General features: G+C 34.7%; 1 long non-coding RNA gene across 5 annotated transcripts in view; it reads right to left on the bottom strand.

Moving 5' to 3' along the window:
• LOC149135982 (uncharacterized) overlaps positions 1-21,264 on the bottom strand; it is a 44,898-nt gene that overhangs the window by 1,626 nt on the left and 22,008 nt on the right. For 3 of the 5 annotated variants that reach the window (XR_016241416.1, XR_016241417.1, XR_016241419.1), the window contains exon 3: positions 11,564-11,840. The exons of the other annotated variants lie outside the window; for them this stretch is intronic. This is a non-coding gene — a long non-coding RNA (uncharacterized LOC149135982). The remainder of the gene's footprint in view (positions 1-11,563; positions 11,841-21,264) is intronic. 5 annotated transcript variants of the gene reach the window in all.

The following is a 21,264-nucleotide window of genomic DNA, read 5'->3' as shown; positions in this document are numbered from 1 at the left end:
AACTGAGGCGGAATATTAAATAAACATTACGGTGGATACATTTTATCATAATCTAAAACTATTCTTACATCGTAACTAACAGTTTCGCTACTCCGATTTTCTCACAATGAAGTAAATTTACGTTCAAGGGTTTTTTTGTTTTTTTTTTAATCTATATATTTAGGATATGAGACTTGGAGTGAATGGGAGGCGTCATAACAAGTGTTGTTTGTGGTAACAGAATTAAACAAAGCATTTCAGAGAGACAATGACACGAGAACAACATTTAGCAGTCAACATTTGTGCAGTCACGCACTTGTAAAGAAATGAACAAATGAACCAACCAACTAATATTGATGTGTTGACATGAATAGTGTAATGCAAATATGAGAAAGAAAATAAAAGTCGATAAATACTAATAACAACAACAACAACAACAACAACAACATCAACAATAATAATAATAATAATGATAATAATAATAATAATAATAATAATAATAATAATAATAATAATAATAATAAATGCCTTCATGCAGTACCAGGCAGTGGCTCTCATGGCTTTTGATCTTAACTGATTTAAGTGTTATCATGTATATTGTTTTGTCTTGGTATAAAAGATGGGCTAAAGCAAATATTCTGCTCAATACCACAGATTTGCTTGTTAGTTGCTTGACCTTAACTAGTTGAGCATGTCCTTTGGTGGCTGACGATATGTGCATCTCTGATCACGAGCAAATCATAGCCATGTGTCGAGAGGAATTCTTTGGGGTTTGAATAATTCACCTCTGGAAACATGGGTGTTTTGTTCATCATCCTTAAAACAAACTTTTTTCAGGGACCTTTTGAGTGGGATGGGCTACTCGACCTGAAGAAAATTCTAACTGGGCCCTACCTGCGAGGTCATGCATGCGCTGTTTATCTTGATATGAGATCACCATGTGGCGCACATATGGCTGTGATGCATGTGCCTGGTGTACCCTTATCATGATGGGTATATTAGGCTTCTTATATTTGTACCCCAGTGTCACTTTGATGGCATATGCTGCTCTCTCACTCAATAATAATAATAATAATAATAATAATAATAATAATAATAACAACAACAACAACAACAACAACAACAACAATAACAATAACAATAATAATAATAATAATAATAATAATAATAATAATAATAATAATAATAATAATAATAATAATAATCTATTGCTAAATTTATATTCCACAGAAGTCCACATTCTGTTACCGCGTGCATATAAATTATACAGTTCTTATAAACTTCAGACTGATCACTTCGTCCTATAAAAGATGCCAAATAGTACACATAAAAGCGATATCATTCGACCCATGAGGAATTTTAAAATGCGTACTTGTATTCTCTAAGTATAAGGAAAAGATGAAAGATGGAACAAAAACACAAGGATATTAGTAGAAAATTAAGCTGATACACGCTAAGAATGATGATAATTTAAATAATGGGGTGGACCTTCTTCCTCGGGCCTTACAAATAAAACAGCAAATGCATAAATGGTAGTGAAAGGAATATATTTCTGTGCTAAATGTATATTTTACATAGACTCATTAATTTCCCAAACGAAGCCATGGGAATATTCTCGAATAAATTCTTGAAGGAAATTGCCCAGGTTTAAACGTAACGTAAGCACTAGACGGGCTAACATGAGAATAAGGATTTTAAGAAACGAAACGTATTAAGATTCGAAATAGAAGGCTTAAAAGAAAGAAAACATAACACAAATACAAGCAACAAACACTAAACAAGCAATATATTTTTAAAGCATGCGAAACGTAAATCACAAAGATAGGCATAACAAGCACAAAACAGATAAATTAAACATAATCCCACCCAAACCCTAAGGAGAGATAGAGAATTCTGATAAACTAAACCCAAATTTGAGCAACACAAAGAAAAATATTAGTAAAAGGAAATATGTGGAAGATTTTAAGAATAGAAATTTCTAAATATGGAAACGATGAACATAAAAATGTAAATGTGAAAATAATTTCTCAAAATTAAAAGGAATAGATTTCTCTAAGGACCAACAGAATTATCTTCCAAAGATTAAATTTAATAGAAAAAGGGCAACAACAATAAAACCTGGCCATTACAGATCTAATAAAACAGACACGAATATCAATATCACCAGGTTAAAAAAATAATACCTCCTGTTTGCAAGTAATTTGGCTGTGCCATCAGATACATTCAAAATGGAATATCAAAACCCAAGCAAGCAACACGGAAAAGAAACATTAAGAAAATGACAGAAAATAAAGGAAAAGATCTCTTAATCCTTAATAGAAATCAATATTATACAATACAATAGAAAAAAGCTGAGGCAAACACTACAGAGATATAATATAACAAAGAAAGTATCCAAGTTAAAAAACGTGTATGAAACCAGTGATCCTGGCTAAATAGTAAAGAATCCGTCAGCATGAAAAGTGACGCCAGTTCTTTGAACAAAAGAAGCAATTCCACACCAACTCAAAATGAATTCATCTAGAAGTAGGTATAAATAGAATAGAAATGAATTCAAAACATCAACAAGATAATTAGAATACTTTGAAAAAACGTGGGTCGCAAATAAATCACTACCAAGGAATTTGTTCAAAACAACGAACCCAGAATCTGTGCAGCTGTGAGAGGCCATAAAAAACACAGAGGTCGAGTAAATGTTGAAATAAGCAAACAGGAAAGCACTACATGATTGATAAGATTCCAAAATTTAGGCTTCAAATTTTGGCACAAGGCCAGCAATTTCGGAAAAGGGACAAGTCGATTGCTTTGAAGCCCAATGTTCAATTAGCACTATTTTTTCGATCCGAAAGGATGAAAGGCAAAGTCGACCTCAACGAATTTGAACTCAGACTCTAAAGACGAAGGAAATACCACTAAGCACTTTACCTGGCGCGCTAACAATTGTGCCAGCTTGGCACCCTATAAGATTCCAAAATTTTGATTTTTTTAAAAATTAACAAGGACACCGAAGGCGCTAGCAGAGGTAGTTAATAACATCTAGACAAAGCCAGAGACAACATATGACTGTCTAACAGACAGGAATACTATTTTAATCTTCATATATATATATATATATATATATATATATATATATAGTGTACATTTAAACATATAAGAGGTATCCGTCATAGGATTCCTTGCACACTAGAAGGAACAGCTAAAATCCAAACCACTATTAGGAATAAACTTCGAAGGGAATAAAAAATAAAAACATTTACCATTTATCTCCTGGACCATGGATTCAGACTTTTTTTTAACAAATAAAATAATTTGCTAGGCGAAGTCTTCATCAGCAGGTACGCCTAGATTAAACATATAAGTACGAGGCAATCCAGCATGTGCCCCGTGCTTATACATTATAATTTTTCAAATCCACCGTGCAAGCGCAGTTTTTGTCAGCATTAAATAAAAATAATGCCGGCGTTTCTTCGAAAATTTTGTTGGTAGTGATTCTGGTGGTGTTGATATGTTGCTGGTCAATGGACCTTTTGTTGCTCCGTCGAACATTTTACCTTTCAGCTACGGGCAGCCATTTTTGTCTCTACACCACGATGACATTTTGCGACAGGCTCGTCTCCACTTCGTCGCTCGATGAGGACGCAGATCGAAGAGGACTGAGAGAGAGATGGAAGAGGTATTCATGAAAGCGAATGATGGTGTGAACCAAGACCTCTTGCTGTGTTTTGTTTTTTTTACCTTTATATCGTTATCACTTGCCATCCTGGAAGCACTATAAATGTTAGGAATGCTTCTTCACTGCAGTCAGGTTACCAAAAGTTAGGTAAATCGAACCTATTCAGCTGACTTTGTAACGGATTAATCCTGTACTAAGGAATTGATCATCAATCAATAATTCCAATGTTGTCTGTTGTTATAGTCTTGAAGCAACGATAAGCATGCAATGTTGAAAAGGAAGATTGCTAGAAGATAGTTGGAAACAGTTTCAGAATATGCATAGACTCAAAACGAGAAGAAAAATAACACAAGATAAATTAGATTTTCGTGATCAGAGATAAGTTGACCACTTCTGATGAAAAACAAATTTTGAATTAAAAACAGGAACATTGTTGTTTGGTTAGCTTTACAAGGGGGATCTTTCTGTTTATGTTTATTAATTTTCTGTGAATTGAGTTATTAAATGAAAGACGTAGTAGTGGTACCCAGAATGTTACATATTCTTAGAAATAAACAAGACATGACGGCTATATTAACTGTTAGAACGACTTACGTATAAAATATTTCACTAGCTTAGTAGGTGCCAAGGTGAAAGTGTTTGTAACTGTTGCTTGTATTGATATTTCTAATATTCTTCTTTGTATTTTGTTGCTCTTTTTATCTGTTATTTTAATCCAGCCGTCCATGAGGGAGCTGATCTATGGTACACAGGTGGCCATTCTAAATAAACAAGTACTTTATCATATTGACTACAGTCTGGTAGTCTGGCTATGTTTCATGTACTTTCTTATTATTCTTTTTTGTCTATAGAGCAAGGTTTGTAACGTGATCTTGATCAGAGCATAGCGGTTGTTATTCTTTTGCATTCATCCTTGATAATATGCTTCCTGGCACGAGAGTTAACAAGATCATTGGTGCCGCAACCACTTTGTGTGTATGTATTTCTCTTTCGCTAAACATAGTGGAACTGATAATCCTTTTAGGGGGATATTGTAATGGTTGTAATAGTCTGGGATGCTACGGATAAATGTGTGATCACAAGTAGAGACCCTTTAATGTACAGACGGTCTCTCATTTTGAGTATATTTTACTTGAATATTTGGTCAGTATATATGGTCTGTGTGTAGCAATGGGATGATGTTACATACACATTTTATGTTCTCTGTAATTTGTTAAGATTTGTTATGGAATAGATTGGAGGTAATCAGGACTGTCACTTAGCGGGATGGGATATTTTCTTGAAGCTTCTACAGTTATTTTATTAAAATATAGATTGCTGTGTCTATATTTGCGGTGATTGTTGTGGTGTTGAAATCTGTGAACTCTAATTCTACCACTTGATGAAATTATTCCACTGGAGTGTTTTTAAGATTGAGATTGATTTTGTTTCCTTTTTTGAAGTGTGAATGTAATGATAATAGACAGTTGGTTGCAAGAAAGGATACACTTTATGATAAAGTTTTGGTAGCTAGGAGTGTAACGCAAAGCTGATGTCTGAATGAGTTATTGTAGTTAGTTTTGCAACGTGTTTGCAATGTGTGGGTTGTTTCGGATATAAAGAAAAATTAGTTGCGATGCGCTGCATCTTGTTTTGTTTTATGTGTAATTTTTGTACCAGGATGTTTTTATATATATTGAAGTCATCGATAGTGGTGTTTGATGGTGTTCTAGTTTTTCTTAACAAACTGTATAACCCAGTGGGAGAAGATTGTTCAGATTTCTTTATCAGCTCTTTGGATACATTAGTAGTCACTGTTATGCATGGGTTTAAATACAAGTACATTGGTTATTTCTTTTGTGGTCGTCGCGGTTATGAGCCTCGCATCAATCCTAATCAAGCAGACCTGTACTCAAAAACATTCTCTTCGTGATCAACTGGACATTTTCTTCCCAGTCGACTCCTAAGATTCCATCATTCAATATAACCTAATTTTTTGAAAACTGTTGGTTGAGATTTGAAAATGATTTTACTGCTCTTTTACTCTTTTACTCTTTTACTTGTTTCAGTCATTTGACTGCGGCCATGCTGGAGCACCGCCTTTAGTTGAGCTAATCGACCCCAGGACTTATACTTTGTAAGCCTAGTACTTATTCTATCGGACTCTTTTGCCGAACCGCTAAGTTATGGGGACATAAACACACCAGCACAGGTTGTCAAGCGATGTTGGGGAGACAAACACAGACACACACACACATATATATATATATATATATATATATATATATATATATACACGACGGGCTTCTTTCAGTTTCCGTCTACCAAATCCACTCACAAGGCTTTGGTTGGCCCGAGGCTATAGTAGAAGACACTTGCCCAGGGTGCCATGCAGTGGGACTGAACCCAGAACCATGTGGTTGGTAAGCAAGCTACTTACCACATAGCCACACCTGCTTTTTTTTGTGTGGTCAAGCTACCTGATAGTGGTTCTTCCGTTGGCTCGTTAGCTTGTGGTTATTGTTGTATTCACATCAGGATCGTTGAGGAAGCTTGTGACTTTAACAAAAGACAATGATATCACTTCTACATTCCTGTTGTGTTTTGATGTGATTCGAAGTGTGATTGAATGGGTTATTATTTAGTACTTTTTGCTTTCTGTTTATAAGTGTTTGGGTTTTATGTTCACTGTTTCTATGATTTTATAGTTTGTTTTGTATAAGATCACTCGATATTAATCCGCGGTTTGATTTGAGTGTTTGTCTATCGTGTTTCAGTTGTAACCATCTCGCTTTTATTAATATTACTTTTGCCTGACATATTTGTCGGATTAAACTTTTCTATATCTCATCCTTTTTAAGATGGTATGAAGTAATTTGAGGGAGATTTAGCTGCTAAATATAGTAAGATGAGCGACCGTGAATAGGTTTATTTGTTGGTTCATTTTCTTCTTTTACTGCCATTGATTGTGTTACTGGTGCGTTGATTTTATCGCTAATGGTATTTCTGTTACTCTTATTGATTTTATTTCATTCCTAGTTGTAGAAACCAAAGAAAAAATGCTATTTTGCCTTTTCGTTATTGAAAATAAAACAAAACTAATTAAAGGAAACCCTACTTTATCCGAAGTAAACTATATTTGTTGAAATTAAATAAATTGGCCACAGGAGAAGACCATCTGAAATACTATACACTTCTTGCTAACAAGTTTAGTGCTGTAATCTGTGTCCGTTTTTGCCTTCTGCTTTTCTCTCTCTCCCTTTCTTTCGAATAGTTGACCTGTCAATTTCTATTGTTGCCTTGGAAGATTCTTTATATTTCATTGTCTTCTTCCTTCTGATGTTCTCGTTGCTGTTTAGCCCTAGGTCAACCCTGATCGCAGACTTATAATCAAAAGTGTTCAAGCTATACCCAAACCGTCTTCTTTTTGTTTGTTCTTTTTTTTCTTTTTTGAGAATATGTAGAACTATATTATCCATCTTCGTTATCATTACTTTTTTAAGATGACATACTATGATTTGAGTAAAATTTGGCTGCTACTTCTGTCATTTTAAATGACTACATGGAAAATACCTTGGTTGGATGGGGTTTAGTGCTGTTTATGTGACTCTTAGTTAATATTAATTGCGAGCAAGGACACAATATTTCGTTTTACAACCATAATATACAACCGAGTATATTAAAGGTTTAAAATCAATAATATGTATTGCTTTTATGCTAGAAGGGCGATGTTTTCATTTTTAAGTTCATATCCACAGGTTTTCTATAGAGTCAAGAACCAGCACTGGAAGTTACAGTACTTCACATACGAATACGTTTATGAAATTTTCAGTGCTGATTCTTAGCTCTATAGAAAATATGCTGAGATTAAAATTTAATTAGTTAAATAAATCGAGCAAAATGGCTCCAGCCAGGAAGAAACGTCGACTCTGCTCATCGAGAACTAAACTGCAATGTATGACGATCAAGCTGTTAAACTTAATTTTGTCCTCTTACACCCTGAGACGTGAAAACACGTGGCCAAGTAAATAAAGCGTATGGCTCCTGATTTTGAGTTCGATTCCTGGATCGGCTGGCGCATCGTTTTTTTCTTTTTTTTTTCTTTTTTTTTGCAAGGCAAAACTTGAAATGAATTGCAGTAACACCTACGGAATTAACCCTGCGATTGTTGCTGTCCTGTTGGAAAGGAGACTTGTACGCTCAACCGTAAAAATACGGGTCAATTCCAGCCTGATGAACCTGTAGTCTCGATACTAGTGTTCTGAGTTCGAATGCCATAGCCTTTAAATTGCAATATTGATATACATCACCTTGTGCAGGACCAGTTCAATAGACTACATACATTCTTCCAATAAAAGTATTAGAATCTTCAAACTAAACTTTGCTTTTCGTTCCGCTGGGATAGATACCAGTCGAGTACAGAGGTCGAGTTAATTGACAAAACCTTTATATATATATATATATATATATATATATATATATATATATATATATATATATATATATATATATATATATATATGAGTACACACATGCCTGTGTACTCATATGCTTGTATGTGTGAACGTAACAACTAGTGTGTGGCTGCGCATGACTGCTGGCAAACAACGATATTTGTAGTTTGTTGTGTTCAATAGTTTGTGTGACCCGTTAAATTAGTAAAGAAAATAAATATTCTATCATTAATTCCTTTATTATTTTTTGTATCTCCTAAGAGCCGACTGTGAACTTTGGACAATGGTTCTATTTAAACTATAAAGCAATTAAACATTGTCGTTAAATTTTAATGCATTATTTCAAATAATTTTTGAATTAATGATTTCGATTTGAATTTATAATATTTTTCTTCGATTTTTCTCTTTTAGTTTATTTAAATTAAACAATAAAATAATAATAATAATAATAATAATAATGATAATAATAATAATAATAATAATAATAATAATAATAATAATAATAATAATAATCATAATAACAATAATAATAATAATAATAATAATAATAATAATAATAATAATAATAATAATCATAATAACAATAATAATAATAATAATAATAATAATAATAATAATAATAATAATAAATATATAAATAAATGGGATATGTTTTGTTTGGCTATTTTCTTTTCAATTTTTTTCGTTTCTGTTTGGTTTCTTTGTTTATTTGTATGCTCATCCTGTTTGTTGTTATTTTACTTTGTTTTTGCTATTGAATAGAGCTTTCAATGTTGTACAAAAGACATTTTAAAAAGTAATACGAGACTTTCGAGAAGGTTACAAGACTTTCTACACTGTTCCATCGATGTGAAGTCAGAAATAATTTTTTAAATGAATAAACTCGTCTTTTAACTTTACATTTGTTCAATTCCGTTTTATTCATAGTTTTGTAATTTGTTTGTGAGTATGTGAGTGTGTGTGTGTATAATGTATGTATGTATGTGCGTGTGTTTTTGTGTGTGTATATAATGTATGTGTTTGTATGCGTGTGCATGCGTGTGTGTGTGTGTGTGTGTGTGTGTGTGTGTGTGTGTGTGTATGTGTGTGTGTGTGTGTGTTCTTGGCGCTATTCGTTCGTTCATTGTTGCTGAAATTGTTCTTGTTGCTGTGCTTGTTTATAGCAGTTATTGCTGTTTAAATTGTTCAACATGATGGTGGTTTCAACGACGATGATGATGATGATCATGACGATGATGCTGATGATGATGATGATGATGATGATGAGGGGGAGGAGAGGAGGAGGAGGAGGAGGGTCATCATCATCATGATCGAGACGATGATGACTACAAAAGTGACGACAACACCACCACCACCATCACGATGATGATGATAACAGAGAGAAGGTGGAGGATCAACATCATTATTATCATTAACCGCCCTACCATCCACTGAATCATCATCAATACTTCCCCTACTCCGATTATGCTCAATGCCATCTGCGAGCCAACGAAGAAAACTCAATGTACTCAATCGTTTCTTTTAGAAATAACAGCCAAATCTTTAAACCACATTCTATTTTTCCAAAAAAAAACACAAAAACCACGTTGGAAAAGAGCGGCATGATTATGGCTGGAATACATTTGACCATAGGTCTTACTTGAAGAGGACTGATTTGGGTTCGAACAGCCACAACATTTTTGTTGTTATCGCCATCGTCAGTGCTATTACAGTCAGCATTATTATTACCGGTATCGTCGGCGTAGTTTGGTTGATCGCTGATTCTAGAGTTGCTGTTGTTGTTTGTCAGTTTCGGAATTTAAACTGATATAACGTAGATGTGCTAGACGACCGTGCGGAATTAGAAAATTACTATTTTTAAATCTCACAGATCGTATCGTATAGCCAGCTGGAGACGATGTCTCTTGGGGCTAAATTACAGCAACATTCGTCCTAGACCGGGACTGCCATGTTATGTTGGCAAACAATATTTACTCCAAAGTACTGTTGCTGAATATCTCACGTTGTGAGATTTAAAAATCGTAATTTTTTAATTTATAAAACTATAAACTATATAAAACTATAAGACTATAATTTGAAAACTATATATTTCGAATGGGAATTTGGCAGCGCCACCTCTAGCCGAACAATTATTCTGTGCTGATGAAGGGAAATAACCCGGAAATCGCGATACACAGCTATTGTTTTGAGCTGAGTGGGGGTGCTAGATTCCCTTGTTCGAAAATGTAAGGACACAGATCGTGTCGTATAGCCATCTGGAGACGATGTTGACAAACAATCTTTATTACAACCGTGCGGAATGACAACCAAATTGCTGGCCTCCAAAGATTTTACAATGATTTCTGATTTAGGCACAAGGCCAACAATTTTGAAGGGAAAAGTTTAGTCGATACGACTAACCGCAATGCTTTACCGTTACGCGCGCGCGCGTGCGTGCACACACGCGCACACACACGCACACACAAGGAAACAGACTAGCTAACCTGTATTAGAATATATTTTGTGGTGAAATGTTTATTTTCCATATAGATGACACTAAGGTGCAAAGAGCTAAAGAACGAAGAGTGGTACCATCTGATTAAGTAGGCCCCTGGTGTATAGAAGGAAGAGGGCAGTGGATAGGACCGAACTCCGGGATATAGAAGTTTTGACAGAACGTGGGTCGAGGAGGGCATCAGCAGCACTTGCCGTGAGGGAGCGATCTGATGGGAACCCGTCAGTTAAAGAGACGAGAGAGGGATACAACCCACAGGCGGTTATTTTTAATAAGAGATTAGGATTAGGGTTATCCCCGTCACCATCATCATCATCATCATCATCATCATCGTGTATCCGACACGGTCGAAAGCTTTGCTGATCTTGAACGCAATGACATAACTTTCACCAAATTTCTCTAAGGTGTAGCTCAGTGGTAAGTGACATAAGAGATTCGATCTTCAACAGATCGTTACGTAAGTCATGCTAGTTGTCTTTATGGATGAAGAGAAAGTGATGTTGCTTTTAATATCTGTTGTCTTTACTTCTGTGATATTGGAAATGAGTACGAAAGGGAGATAGTTGTAAGAGTCAAAGAGGCTTACATTTCTTGGTGATAAGACACACTGTAGAGTATTTTCTAATACTGGTAAATATCTTTGTAAAGAAAGAAAGAATTGAAGAGTGTAACGAGTATAAGGTCGAACTCTGCGGTGCATGGGTTGAGGGAGACGATAAGGACATCATCAGAGACTATGGTCTTGTTTGTTTGAAACGAGTATTCTGATTTGGGTGATAATCTTGTAGGAGTTGTGGTACTAGGTAAGAGCCATACAGTTATTAGGGGTAAATAGTTTTCATTGTTGGTTCTTTTTGATTTTGCTTTTGTTTTTTAGTTTGTTTGGTATTGCTTGAATAACTGTAATGCAGTTATGTGTAGGTAACATGGGGGTTTGGGACAACGAGTTTGTGTTATGCGCTAAATATGGAAGGATGTACTCACCCACATAGCTGTTTTTGAGGGAATGAAGCACATGTGCTGCAAGTGGTAGTTAGCATAGAATCGATGGAACTGCAATCAGTCAGTTGGATTACGGTAGGAGGGAGCAGGTAGCAGAAGAGTATTGTGAATGCATACATTCTTAACGCCGTAGGTGGCTCGTTTTTCAACATTTTTGTAACAATGAGAAGATTGGATCAAACATTTCAGGCTCTTATTGCAATTGTCGTCTTTTCGGTTACTTTTTATGGCGATGATACCAGAATTTTTCAAACATAGACTAAAAAATAAACAATTGATTTAGAAGATGAAATATTAGTTGATTACATCAACCACAGTATTTTACTATTATTATTTTATGGAGACCCAAGTATTTAAATTCAGAACGGTAAGTTTCTGCTACTGATTGTCCTAAAAGCAGAAATTAGTATGGCCATAACTATTGTTTATAATTTGTGATTAACTGAGGTGTCACAAATAAAATTACGAAGGGGTGCTTGTCAATTAAATGATTTGATCTGAGCTCGGGTATTGAAACTAAAATGATTGCAGCGTAAAAGACATATTAACCATTCAGAAACCCACAAAGACTGTTAACCTCCTTTAATCATTCATTTGTTATATGGTGTCGAAATTTTCATCACTCGAACTTTGACCTGGTCAGTGACAACGTTACAATGTAAATTAAGTTAATATGTTATGTGTGAGTCAGGACAGCGAACTGACAGAATCGTTGCCAAGGCCAAGCAAAGTGCTTAGCGACATTTCGTCCGTCTTTACGTTCTGGGTTCAAATTCCGCCGAGTTTGTCTTTGCTTTTATTCCTTTCGAAGTCGATAAAATAAGTACCACTTGAGCATTAGGGTTGATGGAAGGGACTTATCCACTCTACCCATTCCATATTACAGGCCTTGTGCAAAAATTTGAAACCAATATGTTGTTGTACTTTTCGTTGCTCAAAACTGTGACCTGGTTAACAGTGAAGTTAACAGTCTTAATGTTCAAGTGAAATTAACTGTCTTTCTGTGTCTTTGAATGGCTAACATGTCTTCCACAAGTAATTTTATTCTGTTGAAGTTATCTGTTTTCACACATGTCAAACTGGTTATGACATAATTTCAGTTTTGTGATTATGAAGGAAGTTTCTGTTTGCTTTCTCATTATATATTAGATTATGGCACACTTCTGATTCCTGAAGATTGCTTTACCATTTTCCCATTTCAAAATCGGGAAAATGGTAAACTGATTGTATGTTTTGTTCGTTTGCATTCAACAAAATAAGATAAATTGTAAAGACTACACGTAACAGAAGAGACAAATTATTCCATCACTAACATTAAGTTACATCCTTGATAAAGACTTATATAATTCCACAAACTATGCATAAAAAAAAATAAGATACGCGAAACTTCACAACCATGTATACGCGTCCAAAATATATACAGATGTGCATCTTGATATATATATATATATATATATATATATATATATATATATAATAGAATAAAATCCTTTACAAGAATATTATCAAGTAGCTAGCGTGAAAAAACTCATAAGGGAAAAATCCATCATTATCCCTAGAATATATTTATTTATATTTATATAAGGGCATTACTATAGAAGAATGCCTCACGCTAAACTACCATAATAAGCACGTTTTTACCGAATGCGAGGAAATGCAACTCTCAAAAACTGGCCTCTTAAAAACAGACTGAACTATATATCGAACGATTTCACGATTATTACAACAATATGCAACTTTCGATCATCAGTATAGTATGGTCAAAATATATAAAAATAAACAAAAGATTCAACATACCAAAACGAGCACCCCATGTATCCGGCCTAGCATATAGAAGATTGTTTATCTATATATATTTATGTAAAAGGCGGGCTCTTTTTGAATTGCACTTCGGTACACGTGTTTATACTGGAATAAGTACTAGGCTTACAAAGAATAAGTCCTGGGGTCGATTTGTTCGACTAAACGTGATGCTCCAGCATGGCCGCAGCCAAATAACTGAAACAAGTAAAAGAATATACATATTGAGTTGGCAAGAAAGTCATTTCGGCTTTTTAGTGTAAAATAAAAGTCATTTTATTTTCATACAAAGAATGAACTTTAATCAATTATATATTTTCCATTTTGTTCCGTGACCTTTTGCCATCTTTCTGGCAAGTGTGATTTCAGATCATTATCATTATTGAAATTTTTTACCATTTAAATTATTTTGCAGACTTCGAAATAAATGGTAATTTGATGGCGCAAGGTCAGGGTTGACAGTAAACATCTGATTTGATCTAGTTCCTTGGAAGCAGCTCAAAATACATAACACCTTTGTAATCCTACCAAATTGACAGCATGACCTTTGTTGATGCAACTCAGCTTTCGATGTGGTTTATGCTGGTTCATTACGCTTGGACCATGACCGTTTTCGATTGACGTTATTGTAGACAATCCATTTTTCATCACCAGTGATGATTTGTTTGAAAAATAGGTCGATTTCATTGCGTTTGAGATGCTTATCGCAAATATTGATTCATTGTATTAAATGAATCTCCTTCAATTTATGTTGAACCCAAATATCGAGCTTCTTAACGAGTCCAAGATATTTTAAGGGATTTTCAATTGTTGTGCGTGATACATTTTACCTCTCTGCAATCTGTCGCACAGTTATTTGACAATCAGATTCAATTACGGCTTTGATTCGGTCATCATCAGCTTCAATAGGTCGACCAGAACGTTGGTCATCTTTGAGTGAAAAATCTCTAGAACGAAATTTTTAAAACCATTTCTGACATGTGCGTTCTGTTAAGCAATCAACACCATAAACTTCAGATATCTCTTTGTGAGACTCAACTGCTTTCTTGCCTTTACGGAAATAAAAAGACAAAATATGGTGAAAATGTTCATTTTTGCATTCCATGTTAAAATTGACACAGCTGTCAACAAAATTACGCGCAATTTGCTTCTAAAGTAAGCTAAAAGTAACGGCTATCAAAAGTCGAAAGGAAAAATATCACAACATTGACAAAAGTCATTCAAAAATGTCGTAACACTATTTGCGAAAAACGAAATTACTTTCTTGCCAACCCAATATATATGGAGTGTCGGACCCGAAGATATAGTAAAACACACTTGCCCAAAGTGCTGCGCAGTTGGACTGAACCCGAAACCACTTGGTTGCAAAGCGAGTTTATTAACCACACAGCCATGCCTGTGCATGCTAATGAGATGATATAGTTAACAAGTTAATATATAAAATTACCCATTGATGGATACTCTCAATAAACAAATACCAAACTGTTTATTCTATCTATCACGTTTCACTTCTGTTAGACAAATGATGTATCGATTGGTTGACACACAAGACTAAATAACAATGTTGTCGCTGAGTGACAGACAGAAAACAATTGGCTTCAGAGATTCAACGATACAACACCTCTATAATACCGGTCTTATGCCTACGCAAAAAGAAGTCATTATCTTTTATTTCGTATCATAAAACCGAAAGAAAAAAATATTGACAGCTACATTCACACAGAATCTATAATAAATTGAACAGTGAATTTATGAAACAAACTTTGAAAAATAAGCACCAGTTTTATGAGACCCCATAGTTCGAAGAAACAATCGTGATTTTTATCATTTCAGGCACACATATGTATACACACATACAGCGAACTTATACACATAAACTTATATGCTCACAAACTTACATATACGTATACACATATCTATGCATACATATGCACATAATCAAACATATATATTCTTAAACAAATAAAAATGTTATATATATACGCATACATACAATTACATACATACACACACACACATACATATGTACATATATATGCACACACACACACAAACATAACATACACATAACATTTATACAAATATATACATACATATATGTGTACATGTATATATATATATATATATATATATATATATATATATATATATATATATATATATATATTATACATACATATGTCTTTGTGATATGTATTATTATCAGTTTAATGTACCCAGCTCACAGCACAACGTAGATAAGATTTATTAAAACATTTATATATTCTATAAATTCAACATTCTCTCAGAAATTCGATAGCAGAGTTCAATGCCGCAAAGTTATTCAACATTTTCCAGTCATTTTGCCATTCCGTTTCTAATCGTTTTCGCCTTCATTTTAAGTACCCTGTTACTAGGTAACCAAAACTGTTCCATATGGCTCTTTACCCAAGTCACAACGCAGTGACAATGCAAGCTATGTACATATGTGGGTACATACGTATGTAGGTATGTATGTGTGTATGTATATATATATATATATATATATATATATATATATATATATATATATATATATATTAAAGTTGCTATAGAAAAATTATGAGATAGAGGTTATGCAACCGTCTAAGGGATAAATGTATCCGTGAGCAATACTGGTGTATTACCTCACTATGTATAGGCCTTGCTATAAGGTTAACAGTAGTTGGTAATTTAAATAGTAAAACCGTGGTTTGATATATTGAGATAAGAAGAGAAATTGAGCAACAATTAAGAATTAGAAGTTGATCATTGGTATTAAAAGGTCATAGCTTAATTGTAGTTCAAGAACATTTACAGCTGTTTCAGTTTGTTATTTCGAAGGAAATTTACATTTAACTCGTTCCATTTAACAAATATCGTCAGAATGATTTAGAGTTTATCGTAGGAATATAGATAGGAGGAAAAAGGAAATGAAAAGAAAAAGGAAAAAAAGAAAATGTTGCAATAAGTGGGGAAAATGACTAGTTGACCGGCGGTGTTAGTCGAAGGAGTTACACTTGGTAGTAATATCCGGTGTTGTCAATTGTAATATTAACGCTGTTTGTGACCGCTAGATAATTCCACATGCTTATGTATATATGTAAACATACATATATATGCATATGCATGTGTGTATGCGTGTGTATGTGTGTGTGTGTGTGTGTGTGTGTCTGTGTGTGTGTGTGTGTGTGGCATAGTATATATATATATATATATATATATATATATATATATATATACATATATATATATATGGGGTTTTTTTGCCAAATAAGCACATCGCACAAATATTTGTTCTTCCCTTCTTCTTTATTGTTGTGTTTATTTGAGTTTGCTTTTTCTGAAATCTTTTCTCACACATCCTGTGGCCTTTTCAGTAAAAGATTTCAGACAAAAGACACTAAAATAAGAACAATAATAAAGCGGAAGTGAAGAACGACTATATAATGCGTGTGTTTATTTGGTAAAAAAAAATGACCATCCCGAAATATAACTATATATATATATATATGGTGGTTGTCTACTCCTAAAACAGAGTTTGACCACCTCCTGCACCTACACCTTAGCCCTTTCATGGCGTCTGATGTGGCTTTTTAAACCAGACAGTGTTTTGAAAAAACACCCACACAGATTGCACCTCTGATTTGCACTACCAATACCTGCAAGTAAGTTCTGCTCATTGTGGATCCTAACATGTCTTTTAAGACCCCCATTGGATTTGCAAACCCTCTGGCACACACCACATTCAAACGTGTGCACAGACATATAATCAGAATAGCTGGATGAGGTTTGTTTTCCATATCTATATATATATATATGCGCGCATACTTTTCACATATCCATATTTAGTTTAATATTATCTGAGCAATAGCATTATAGCATGCTTTACAAAGCTCCTCCACCAGTATCGACTACCATATGTTATCATACAGTAAGAATTCTCCTTTCACTGGATATACATGTATCCGCATGATTCATACGAAAAACTAATAATGCAATAAGATGGAATGAAGGGGCAATAATCCTGATCACTACAATAGTTTTGTGCATTAGTATCGGCTGGTAATTGCTGAGTGTTTCACATATTTTACACGTTATTGCATTAACATGATCCAGCAATAACTGTGTACCAGCACGTCTTCGAGGGGGATGGTTGAGAGGTGTGTGTGTGCACTGCACACACACACACGCACACACCCCTATATATAATTGCACTTTATATATATATAAAAGATACGAAATAATTTTATTCTCAAACGAAGGATAATGCTAATGATATAGCAAGAACAGGATAAACTATCCGTATTTTGGAGAAAAATCTGTCGGTGGCCAGCCATGAGACTCGAACTCACATCCCTGTGATTACGCGTCAAATACTTTGCCATTAAGCTAAACTATCCTAACGAGACAAATACTTCTACAAATTTAGGATATATGAATCTAGCTTTATTTATTGACTTTTAATATATTTCTCTTATAGCGTCTTATAAGGCTAGATTACAGTCTATTACAGTTTATCTCTGACACTAGGCAGGGTCAATGTGAATGGGACACAGTTTACATCCGGCATCTCAATCTGACCCTCTCTTAATCCACTCCTGTCTTTTTCTGTTGCTGAGAAATTCTAAAAAAAAATCCTGAAAATCCATATATATTCATGAATACAAACGCGCATGCATATACATATACATACATATACATACATATACATACATATACATACATATACATGCCTGCGGACATAAATAAATATAGATATAAGTACATACTTAACTGTATAGATGAGCGGCAGGATATGTACAAATATACGTGGGTCAAATTAATGGCTAATTGAACTTAGTTCATAGTAAAAGATTGCAATTGTATAATTCATTACTCTACAAATGATCGTGATTAATTATTCATGCAGTTTGGGTACAAGTATCATCAAAAACACTTGCTCAATGTACCACAGTAGAACTACGTGACTGTGAATCAAATTTCCGAACAACCTAATCGTGCCTTCGTCCATATGCAGACGTCCATACATCACCGATATACACGCAGAAGATAGAATTACAGAGTAAAATACATAAACAGGAAAATCCCATAGTTTTATCGGTATAAATATTTATGCTACTGTCAATGAATTTTTGTGATGCTCTGTAGAGCCTGGATTCTTCAATAAATCTTACAGAAATAATTTGCTTTGTTGAAATTGAAAAGAGAATCCGCAAATAAAATGAAAAGCAAGCAAAAGAAGCATACAAAGAGGAAGTAAAAAGTTCGAAATGATGCATTATTCAAGAAAATTGATGTAAATTTAATTAAACTTCTAAATTATTTATGATATTTGCTATACAGACTACTTTGTTGTTGCTTATTCTCGTATTTGTTCTTTGTTTTGTTTTGTTTTGTTTTCTTTCTTTTTCTTTCCGTTCAGAAATTTTGAATGGTAAAGAAAATCAAAGACTATCACTCGATACATTATATAATGTACATCGCTTGTCTTTGTATTTTATAGTTATCTGTTTATTTATTTTATTAATTCATTTGTTCCAATATTTATTTATTTATTTATTCTTGATTTGACTTTGCTCTGTTGGAAGACATTTTGATATTTCCTTCCTTTGTCCTCTGTAGATAGACATTCTGATATTTGTTTGCCTTCTTGGTAAATTATCTCATCGGCAACTTCATTTGAAGATACTATTGGAGACAACTGGGATTTTAGTTCGCTAGAAAGTGTCTGCTTAAAAAAACAAATTGGTAAACAAATATACCTGTGTGTGTGTGTGTGTGTGTGTGTGTGTGTGTGTGTGTGTGTGTGTGTGTGTGTGTGTGTGTGTGTGTGTGTGTGTGTCTGTCTGTCTGTCTGTCTGTCTGTGTGTGTGTGTGTGTGTGTGTGTGTGTGAAGGCGCATGGCCTAGAGATTAGAGTGTTTGCTTGCCCACCTAGCCAGCTGGGTTGCAACATTCAAAAACTACAATAATGCGAAGAAGCGCATTGTGTACCGCGATGTATAACAACAGCCGATAGTCTGGTCGATAGAATTATACAATGATACACACACACACACACACACACACATACATATATGCTGAGACCCCCTTCGGTCATGACTGACCATGAGATTGCACCTAGAAAGTTATCCTCTCAGGCACAAGTCCGGGCAAGGTTGTTTATTGAAAACCAGCAGTCGCCCATGCATACCAGCCCCACTCTCTCCACGTCCCTGATGTTATCCAAGGGAAAGGCAAAGGCCGATACAGCTTGGCACCACTTACGTCGCAACGCATTTCTACAGCTGAGTGAACTGGAACAACGTGAAATAAAGTGTCTTGCTCAAGAACACAATACGAAGCCCGGTCCACAATTCGAACTCACAACCTCACGATCGTAAGCTCGACGCTCTTACCACTGAGCCATGCGCCTTCACTCATACATATATATATATCTATATATATATACACATACATATATATAAATATACATACATACATATATGTATATATATTTATACACATACATACATACATACATACATACATGCATACATACACACATATACACACACACACACATAGATTCTTATAGTCTGTTAGATGTATACTGCCAATAAAATCACGCGCACTGGTTGTTTTTCACTTCAGTTTTATTAACAATCAATTATATGATCAACTGACCAATTGTTTTATCGATTAGTCTGACAAAATTTTTCGCCACGGGTTTTATTAGCAGTATAACCCTTCCAAAGTACATCAGTTCTGATATTGATGCCGTTCTTCTGCTTAAACTGTTACATCTTGCAGGAAAGATGTAGTCAGGAATATTCCAGGAGGTTGATGTTCTAAGGAGAAAGAACTGCATGTAATGGCTAGTGAGGAGACATAGGAGAGATGAATGCAACAGTGATGACAGTACTGGAGGTAGGCGAATGGTTCGGGAGTGTATGAGTGCAAAAAGTCCATAACTATTCCTCCGAAGAATAGACAGGCTCCGTAGTGTTTTTGTATGTCAAATTCATTCACAAAGCATTGTCCACTTGGGGTTGATACAGAAAAGGCTTGTCTAAGGTGAGGCGCAGTGGAAATGAACCTGAAACCACGTGGTTGCACATACAGCCATGGTTAGCTTGTGTGTATATGTGTGTGTATGTTTGTGTGAGTGTGCGTGTACGTGTGTGCATGTATGTATGTATGTAGGTAGGTTGGTAGGTAGGTAGGTAGGTAGGTAGGTAGGTAGGTAGGTAGGTATACAGGGTGCGAGGTATATTAGAGGACGCTTAATTATCAGTATATTACTTTCTTCAAACCATTTAAAAGATTTTATTGATTTTTTTTTTTTCAAATCGCTCATGACAGATAAAATGCTAACACAAGAAATGAAAGGATATACGGTCACTGTTGTCATATGTGCGGAACACAGCAATGTAGAAATTGCCAACTTTATAATTGCCGCAAGATCATTTGTACACAAAGTCTGAATGAGAATGTCTCAATTCTATCCAAGAGAAAAATAATATCTAATTGTTTATGTCCAGCAATTAGCCCAACGGGTTCAAAACACTAACGATGATGATCCTGGAAAAATCAATGAAGATCATCGCCAAAGAACTTCAGATGTCGAAGTGGACAATCAGAACTGTGGTGCACAAGGACATTCGATAGAAGTCGTATGTACAGAACAGAGCCCGATTCATGTCCATCTCTCTCTCTCTCTCTCTCTCTCTCTCTCTCTCTCTCTCTCTCTCTCTCTCTCTCTCTCTCTCTCTCTCTCCTCTCTCTCTCTCTCTCTCTCTCTCTCTCTCTCTCTCTCTCTCTCTCTCTCTCTCTCTCCTAGTCCAGCAATGTACTCCCCCTTCTCTACATTGTGTATACCCCCTTAACAATGTTTTATCAACA

This window comes from Octopus bimaculoides, chromosome 4 (assembly GCF_046866305.1).
Source record: "Octopus bimaculoides isolate indiv1 chromosome 4, ASM4686630v1, whole genome shotgun sequence".
NCBI classification, from domain to species: domain Eukaryota; kingdom Metazoa; phylum Mollusca; class Cephalopoda; order Octopoda; family Octopodidae; genus Octopus; species Octopus bimaculoides.
The sequence above is the reverse complement of the archived record's forward strand: the minus strand, read 5'-3'. Positions and strand labels throughout refer to the sequence as shown.